Here is a 9668-nt window from a genome sequence, read left to right as displayed (position 1 = left end):
AGCAGGGCAGACATTGGACTTTAAGAAGAAAATATGACACACATGGTATGTTTACAGTACCAGTCAAAAGTATGGACACACCTACTCATTCAAGGGTTTTTCTTTATTTTTACTATGTTATACATAGTAGAATAATAGTGAAGACATCAAAACTATCAAATAAGACATGGGATCATGTAGTAACCAAAAATGTGTTAAACAAATCAAAATATATTTTATATCTGAGATTCTTCAAAGTAGCCACCCTTTGCCTTGATGACAGCTTTGCACACTCTTGGTATTCTCTCAACCTGCTTCATGAGGTAGTCACCTGGAATGCATTTCAATTAACAGGTGTGCCTTGTTAAAAGTGAATTTGTGGAATTTCTTTCCTTAGTAATGTGTTTGAGCGAATCAGTTGTGTTGTGACAAGGTAGCCCTATTTGGTAAAAGACCAAGTCCATATTATGACAAGAACAGCACAAATAAGCAAAGAGAAACGACAGTCCATTATTACTTTAAGACCTGAAGGTCAGTCAATCCGGAAAATGTTAAGAACTTTGAAAGTTTATTCAAGTGCAGTCGCAAAAACCATCAAGCGCTATGATGAAACTGGCTCTCATGACCAGGACCGCCACAGGAAAGGAAGACCCAGAGTTACCTCTGCTGCAGAGGATAAGTTCATTAGAGTTACAAGACTCAGAAATTGCAGCCCAAATAAATGCTTCACAGAGTCCAAGTAACAGACACATCTCAACATAAACTGTTCAGATGAGACTGCGTGAATCAGGCCATCATGGTCGAATTGCTGCAAAGAAAACACAAACAATGGACATTAGACCGGTGGAAATCTGTCCTGTGGTTTGATGAGTCCAAATTTGCGATTTTTTGTTCCAACTCTGTGTCGTTGTGAGACGCAGTGGAGGTGAACGGATGATCTCTGCATGTGTGGTTCCTACCATGAAGCATGGAGGAGGAGGTGTGAGGTGAATTCAAGGCATACTTAACCAGCATGGCTACCACATTCTGAAGCGATACGCCATCCCATCTGGTTTGCGCTTAGTGGGCCTATAATTTGTTTATCAACAGGATAATGACCCAACACACCTCCAGGCAGTGTAAGGGCTATTTGACCAAGAAGGAGTGATGGAGTGCTGCATCAGATTACCTTCTCCCGGGTGGCGCAGTGGTCTAGGGTACTGCATCGCAGTGCTAGCTGCGCCACCAGAGTCTCTGGGTTCGCGCCCAGGCTGGGCTGGGTTCGCGCCCAGGCTCTGTCGCAGCCGGCCGCAACCGGGAGATCCGTGGGGCGACGCACAATTGGCATAGCGTCGTCCGGGTTAGGGAGGGTTTGGCCGGTAGGGAGGGTTTGGCCGGTAGGGATATCCTTGTCTCAGTATGTAAAAAAAAAAAAAAAAAAATGTAATAAAATGTATGCACTCTACTGTAAGTCGCTCTGGATAAGAGCGTCTGCTCTTGGCCGGTAGGGATATCCTTGTCTCAGTATGTAAAAATGTAATAAAATGTATGCACTCTACTGTAAGTCGCTCTGGATAAGAGCGTCTGCTAAATGACTAAAATGTAAAAAAATGTAAATGTAATGACCTGGCCTCCACAATCACCCAACCTCAACCCAATTGAGATGGTTGGGGATGAGGTTGACCGCAAAGTGAAGGAAAAGCAGCCAACAAGTGCTCAACATACAGTGGTTCCCAGCATTACAGCTTCATTGCTCCAGACCACCGCGATGGGGAGTTAGAGCACTCATTATGCATTTGGGTCCCAAGGTTTATATATGACCAATCATATTGAGTGGTTCCAATGACGAATTAGACGCGAGCCATCCTTTGCTGGTGACTTTCTTCAGCAAAGATGGCTGACAAAATTTTATTGTGGAAGCAAATGTAAATAATTATAACGTCATTTTGAGTCAAGCAAAAAATGTACAATTGAGAGGAATATGCGAGTTAATGTAGAGACAAACGAATGTGGATATTTTTTTGTCATAAAGTTAATTTACGAAAATCGTTATTTAGCAAATTAGCTGACTGGCAAACATTAGCCAGCTAGCTAGCTAGTGTTATGACATGAGTATGAATGTGTAATTTGTGTTGTTTAATGTTTTAGTGACTCCTGAGAAAACCAGCAAACCAGGCTGTCGTCTTGTGAAACAATGGATGTAAAGAGCCTTGCTTATATTTGCCATGCAATGCAGCTGATGTAACATAGCTAGCTAACTATTTATTTGCTTAATGTGTAGTGGAGGATGTAGACGATCTGTGTATGGACCCTAAAACATTTGGTATGAATATTAGTTCAGAACCTAGTGAACCTCAGCTATCATAGTTGTTGTATATGATTAATGAATTTCAGTGCTACCCTAATATTCTCTCAGTTCATCACAATTACATAGTGTCTTTAGCGGTGTCTCCTAACCAGCCGTGGGCTCCCAGTCGGCCCAAAGGTTATCTTAAGAGCGGGCGATGACGGGACTGGCTTCCTCTCTCACATCAAAACATACCTGCAGACGAGAGACAAATGGATAGAGAGAGAGCATGATAAAGCTTTGTTTTTTTTTATTCTAACACAGTCAGTCATCATAATCATCAAGAGGTGAAATGCAAAACTGACCTAGGATCATTAACTCTGGGACTACTACATCTCTATTCCAACTCTCTGTGAAATGCTGCATATCTGCTCGCAGATGAGGTAGGAACACATATCCCACACAGAAGAGGTGGATAGAATTTGACAGGTCAAGGTAGCCTTCTTCCTCCAAACTGTGCAGCAAGTTGTGGTACTGACATGTCACAGCACTCCAAACATCTCTCCATAAGCGTTCCACTCTAACAGAGAGAAAGAAAAGGTTTGGTGGGTTGGGAGGAACCTAATCTCTGTGATTCTGTGGTCTTCCTCCATGAATAGTGAACACTGAGGTGGGTCCTAGGTTATAGAAATGCAAGTTGTGTGTGCCTCTGAGTGGTTACTGACTGTATGTGACGCAGACACCTATCTGAGTGTACCTGAAACATTTAAATATAGAGGGCTATGTGTCTCACCACTTGGTGATTGCAAGGCTAACCGCCAGGGAAATCATGACTTGAAGCAACAGGGCCCTGATAGTCCACTGAAAATGTCTGAGTGTTTATGTGGTGTAAATCTGAAAATTAGCAGCTGACATCTTAAGGGTTTTTTCATGAATGCATGTGAGACAGGTTCCCATGTACAACAAGGCAGGCAGAGAGGACGAGAGAAAAAGAACACAGAACAGTTTAATTACCTCTGGTTATGGACACTTTTGCCAGCAATAAAGCTTCCACGGCCTGTTCCTCGGACAGTGAACATACATCTGGCAATATCTACATTTTCGACCCCTTGATCAGCTCGCACTCTGAAAGTAAAGAAAATAGCTTATTTTTTGTAGATATGAAAACAATAACTGAGATATGACCGTTCAATTTAAATCAGCAGATGTCATTTTCAGGATACGTCAATACAGCACAGAAAGAAATCATACAAGGTTTGATGAGGAAGATGTCAAGGGTTTTTATACAGAAAGTAACTCCTCACAAGATGTTACAATATGCATAATACAAGTATGTGTACGAATAAGTACGAATAAAAAAGTTAAAATAACTTCTTAGATTTGATGGAGACATTAGTACCATATCAATTTATGATTTGTATCAATGTGGACGAGAGACAGGGGAGCAGGAACAGAGTATTTTTGCCGAGCAATGCAACGAAGCTGGATCATTCTGGCAATGATACCTGCACCATCTACACGCTGCAAAGACTCCCTAACTCTTCACCATTGTACACGATGGCCCATTGCTTGGAGACTTCCTTTGACCATTCTAAAGCTCACATGGGGCATCCTTGCCTTAATGGCCCTGACTTTACGGTCTAACTCTTCATCTGACATATCAGAATAGCATTCCCTGACAGACATATTGTGTTCTTTCATCCTTCTGTAAAAAAAGTTAACCGTTACACTGTCATGAAATATGATTATATATCGACTATGAAACATATGACATGGCCTGCTTATGAGTTGCCATGAAAGAAAGTTAGATTAATTCAACTGAAAATGGCGAGAACAGGCGTTCGTAGCTAAATGCTTTTGGTTAGCTTGAGAATAATAATTGCATGATTTATCATTTTATGGTATGTATGTAATATAGTAGAATGTTATGAACCGACACTGAACCTAGTTATGTAAAGGTTGGACGGAAGAATGCCCAGTGCTGCTTACCTGAGATGCCATCATCACACAGTCCTTCTTCGTAGGTGTCCGCTATGACTTCCTTTGTGTCTGAAAAAAGTTGCTTTCAGAACAATTACTTTTGATTGAAAATAAAAACTTTTGCTCTCGACAAAAAGACACACATGTACCTCCAAAGCATATAACAATTTGCCTGTGAATAACCACACCTTCATACAAACGTGCTACTGTATGCAGAATTCTTGACGCACAACCGAAGATGCTGCCATATCCTGCCAGCACGCCCACAATCGAGTCACTCAGCCGCAGAAAAAAACGTTATTAAATTGTTTCCAGCAGCACAGTTACAGTCACCAATGCTCTGGCTAACACGAAAACTGCCTTACCAGCTCTGCTAAGGTGAGTAAAATGGTCAGAGTGGTCTCATTTGTGTCTGGAAGTAGCTAGCAAGCTAGCCAATGTTAGCTTGGGTGCTTGACTGCCGTTGTAAGCACAGAATGCTCAAATCAACCCTACTCCTCACCCCAAACGTCCAGGGTGCGCTTCGAGAGCGAAACAGTCTGAATTTACAAACTGACAATCTGACAACGCTCTGAATTTATGAACGTCACGTTGTACAGCGCCATATTTTCTGTTCCATCCTATGGAAACCCAGAGGGTTTTTCATTTTTCATGGAATAGAAACAACATAATATTAATCTAATTAATTAAGTAAGTACCAGTCAAAGGTTTGGACACACCTACTCATTCCAGGATTTTTCTTAATTTTTTTAATATTTTCTACATTGTAGAATAACTGTATTGGCTTTGTTATTGTAAGTGTAGCTACTAATACATTTAAATCATTGCTTCTCTGCCATTTGATATTGACTTGCTTCTAATAAGACGGAAAAAGCATTGAACAATATTCAATACAAAGGAAGTTAAATGTATTCATTTGGGCCATACTCAGGCATCTATTTGAGAATGCTATTCATTGACTACAGCTCAGCGTTCAACACCATACTGCCCTCAAAGCTCATCACTAAGCTAAGGACCCTGGGACTAAACACCTCCCTCTGCAACTGGATCCTGGACTTCCTGACGGGCCGCCCGCAGGTAGTAAGGGTAGGTAACAACACATCTCCCACGCTCATCCTCAACACGGAGGCCGCTCAGGGGTGCGTGCTCAGTCTGCTCCTATGGCAACTGCTTGGCCTCCGACTGCAAGATGCTACAGAGTGTAGTGCGTATGGCCCAGTACATCACTGGGGCCAAGCTTCCTGCCATCCAGGACCTCTATACCAGGCAGTGTCAGAGGAAGGCCCTAGAAATTGTCAAAGACTCCAGCCACCCTAGTCATAGACTGTTCTCTCTGATTCCGCACAGCAAGCAGTACCGGAGTGCCAAGTCTATGTTCAAAAGGCTTCTAAACACCTTCTACCCCAAAGCCATAAGACCCCTGAACAGCTAATCAAATGGCTACCCAGACTATTTGCATTCCCCCCACCCCCTCTTTACGCCGCTGCTACTCTGTTAATTATCTATGCATAGTCACTTTAACTCTACCTACATGTACATATTGCGTCAATTACCTTGACTAACCTGTGCCCGCGCACATTGACTCTGTACCGGTACCCCCTGTATATAGCCTCGCTACTGTTATTTTACTGATGTTCTTTAATTATTTGTTATTTTTATTTAAAATGTGTACTTATCTATTTTTTACTTAACACTTATTTTTCTTAAAACTGCATTGTTGGTTTTAAGGGCTTGTAAGTAAGCATTTCACTGTAAGGTCTACACCTGTTGTATTCGGCGCATGTGACAAATAAAATGATCATGCTACTAACACCCCTTCACACACACAGAAACCTATTTCCAGTTACTCTGTGGTCTGTGATGAACACAAGATGAGGATGTCTCTACACTTTGTTAGGGCCTGCTGGCCTATTACACGCATGACCCATGTCTCTCTTTCTCTCTGCTCTTTACTCCCTCTCTCTCTTTTTCTCTCTTTCTGTGGTTTTCAGCTAGATGTCTCAGAACTGTTAGTTCTCTCATATTGTAGGCTATACTATTTACTATTCAAGTTGACCATTTTAGCAAGAGTAAACCAACTCTTTTAATTAGGCTGCTTATCTAAACATAGTCGACTGAAATGTGTGGAAAAAACAATAAGCTATGTATTAGGTCATTTGACGTAGAGATCAGTACAGTTGTCACGACTTCCACCGAAGGTGGTTCCTCTCCCTGTTCGGGCGATGCTTGGCAGTCGGCATCGCCGGCCTACTAGCCATCACCGATCCATTTTTCCTTTTCCGTTTGTTTTGTCTTTGGTTCTTTCACACCTGGTTTCATTTGCTTTAATTTCTGTGTGTATAATTACCCCTGTTGCCTGCTTAGGTTTGTGCGGGATTATTCGTTTCATGTTGCTCGTTGAGGTTGTGCCTCAGTTATTTTCACGTATATACAGATTGTGTATAAGTTTAGGAGCGTTGTTTTTCCTCCTTCCGTGAGGAACTGTGTTCACTTTTGTCGTGGGCGTTTATTTGGTATTGTACCTGACCCTATTGTTGTGGATTTGCCTATTAAAAAACGCTACTTGGACATCTCTGCTCTCCTGCGCTTGTGTAAGTATGAAAGGAAGGCAACATTCTACAATGAGTTTTTGGATAACCCTCGCTTCTCAGTGGGAAATGGCCAAAAAAAGAATCATGTAAGGATCTCAGACATGGAACTCTCTGATTCAGGCACTGACTACTGTGGGTTTGGAAAAGGAGACGTTCTCATTGTAAAAGGAGACAGTTTGTGATTTGTTTGTATACATCTGAATTTTCAGATATACTGTGTAAATATGAGGTGTTATCTTAATCAAATGATTCAAATCTTAATTTAACAAATGTTTAGGTAGAACACTTGCTACAGTAATATTCTAGAGATTCAATGTCTGTGCTTCAACAGCCAATGTCTGAGTCAGCCCAGCCAGGAGACTATGTGACTCTGAACTGTACAATACAGACTTGTCCAGGAGAACACAGTGTCTATTGGTTCAGACATGGCTCAGGAGAATCCCATCCAGGAATAATTTACAACAATGGAGACAGGAGTGATCAGTGCCATGAGTGTGCAAAGCTGTCATCAAGGCAAAGGATGGCTAATTTGAAGAATCAAATAATAATTGAATTTGTTTATCACTTTTTTGGTTACTACATGATTCCATGTGTGATATTTTATAGTTCTGATGTCTTCACTATTATTCTACAATGTAGAAAATAGTAAAAATAAAGAAAAACCCTGGAATGAGTATGTGTCATGACTCTCTCTCTCTTCGGTGAGGATCATAAGTGACACATCAGCTCGGCACAGGGCTGACAGATAGTCAGATTGCAGCCTACCAGGATAGTTGGTTTTCTTTCCCTTGGCATGTGCACTTTTGTAAGCATAAACGCACACGTTCAACGGAACATTTAATGAGGATTCATGCTAGGATCATTTAAGGGTTTGAGCAAAATAACAGCCTTATTAAAGTTGAACATTTACTCTGAGGCCTTGACTCTACACCTACAGTACTCACCAGTTTCTCCACAGAGGTCCATAGGTTATACCTGTAGACCCGCCCGAAGCTGGTGCTTTACAGCTGTAGACTTATCATGTAAACTCAGCATGAAAAGAAACGTCCTTTTTTCAGGACCCTGTCTTTCAAAGATATTTAATAAAAATCCAAATAACTTACAGATCTTCATTGTAGAGGGTTTAAACACTGTTTCCCATGTTTGTTCAATGAACCATAGACAATTCATGAACATGCACCTGTGGAACGGTCGTTAAGACACTAACAGCTTACAGACATTAGGCAATTAAGGTCACAGTTATGAAAACTTGGGACACTAGAGAGGCCTTTCTACTGACTCTGAAAAACACCAAACAAAAGATGTCCAGGGTCCCTGCTCATCTGCATGAACGTGCCTTCGGCATGCTGCAAGGAGGCATGAGGACTGCAGATGTGGCCAGGGCAATAAATTGCAATGTCCGTACTTTGAGAGGCCTAAGACAGTGCTACAGGGAGACAGGACGGACAGCTGATTGTCCTCGCAGTTCAGACCACGTGTAACAACACCTGCACAGGATCAATACATCCAAACATCACACCTGCGGGACAAGTACAGGATGGTAACTGCCCAAGTTACACCAGGAACGCACAATCCCTCCATCAGTGCTCAGACTGTCCGCAAATAGGCTGAGATAGGCTGGACTGAGGGCTTGTAGGCCTGTTGTTAGGCAGGTCCTCACCAGACATCACTGGCAATGACGTCGCCTATGGGCACAAACCCACCATCGCTGGACCAGACAGGACTGGCAAAAAATGCTCTTCACTGACGAGTCGCGGTTTTGTTTCACCAGGGGTGATGGTCGGATTCGTGTTTACCGTCGAAGAAATGAGCGTTACACCGAGGCCTGTACTCTGGAGCGGAATCGATTTGGAGATGGAGGGTCCGTCATGGTCTGGGGCGGTGTGTCACAGCATCATCGGACTTAGCTTGTTGTCATTGCAGGCAATCTCAACGCTGTGCTCCTGCCTCGTGATACCCTTCCTGCCGGCTCATCCTGACATGACCCTCCAGCATGACAATGCCACCAGCCATACTGCTCGTTCTGTTCATGATTTCCTGCAAGACAGGTATGTCAGTGTTCTGCCATGGCCAGCGAAGAGCCCGGATCTCAATTCCATTGAGCACGTCTGGGACCTGTTGGATCGGAGGGTGAGGGATAGGGCCATTCCCCCCCAGAAATGTCAGGGAACTTGCAGGTGCCTTGGAGGAAGAGTGGGGTAACATCTCACAGCAAGAACGGGCAAATCTGGTGCAGTCCATGAGGAGGAGATGCATTGCAGTACTTAATACAGCTGGTGGCGACACTATATACTGACTGTTACTTTTGATTTTGACCCCCCCCCCTTTGTTCAGGGACACATTATTCCATTTCTGTTAGTCACATGTCCAGGGAACTTGTTCAGTTGTTGAATCTTGTTATGTTCATACAAATATTTACACATGTTAAGTTTGCTGAAAATAAATGCAGTTGACAGTGAGAGAACATTTCTTTTTTTGCAGAGTTTAGTTATCAACTTAGGATAGTGCCCTAAGCAACACACCGTGAATTAGGAACGCCCTAGATATGACATTAGACACAATGCCATGACCATGGACGTATATGGAATACAGTCCAATTAGATGATTAAGGTGTGATAACTATATTTTGTATATCTTTTGTTTATGCTTTTATTCCTTTTCATTTCATTTTCTTTGACACGTAGGAAGTGATAGAGCCATAAATAAGTTCCCCATACAACCATCAGTTAGTGCCGCTCATTTGGGAAGAATTATAATTATATATTTTGTGAGTGTGTGTGCGTGCGTTGTTAACTTCTGCCTAAGTTACTGCCTAGATCTACCAGCCTGGGTGACCAGACAACGGGTTTGGA

Source organism: Salvelinus alpinus, chromosome 31 (genome assembly GCF_045679555.1).
Source record: "Salvelinus alpinus chromosome 31, SLU_Salpinus.1, whole genome shotgun sequence".
NCBI lineage: Eukaryota > Metazoa > Chordata > Actinopteri > Salmoniformes > Salmonidae > Salvelinus > Salvelinus alpinus.
The sequence above is the reverse complement of the archived record's forward strand: the minus strand, read 5'-3'. Positions refer to the sequence as shown.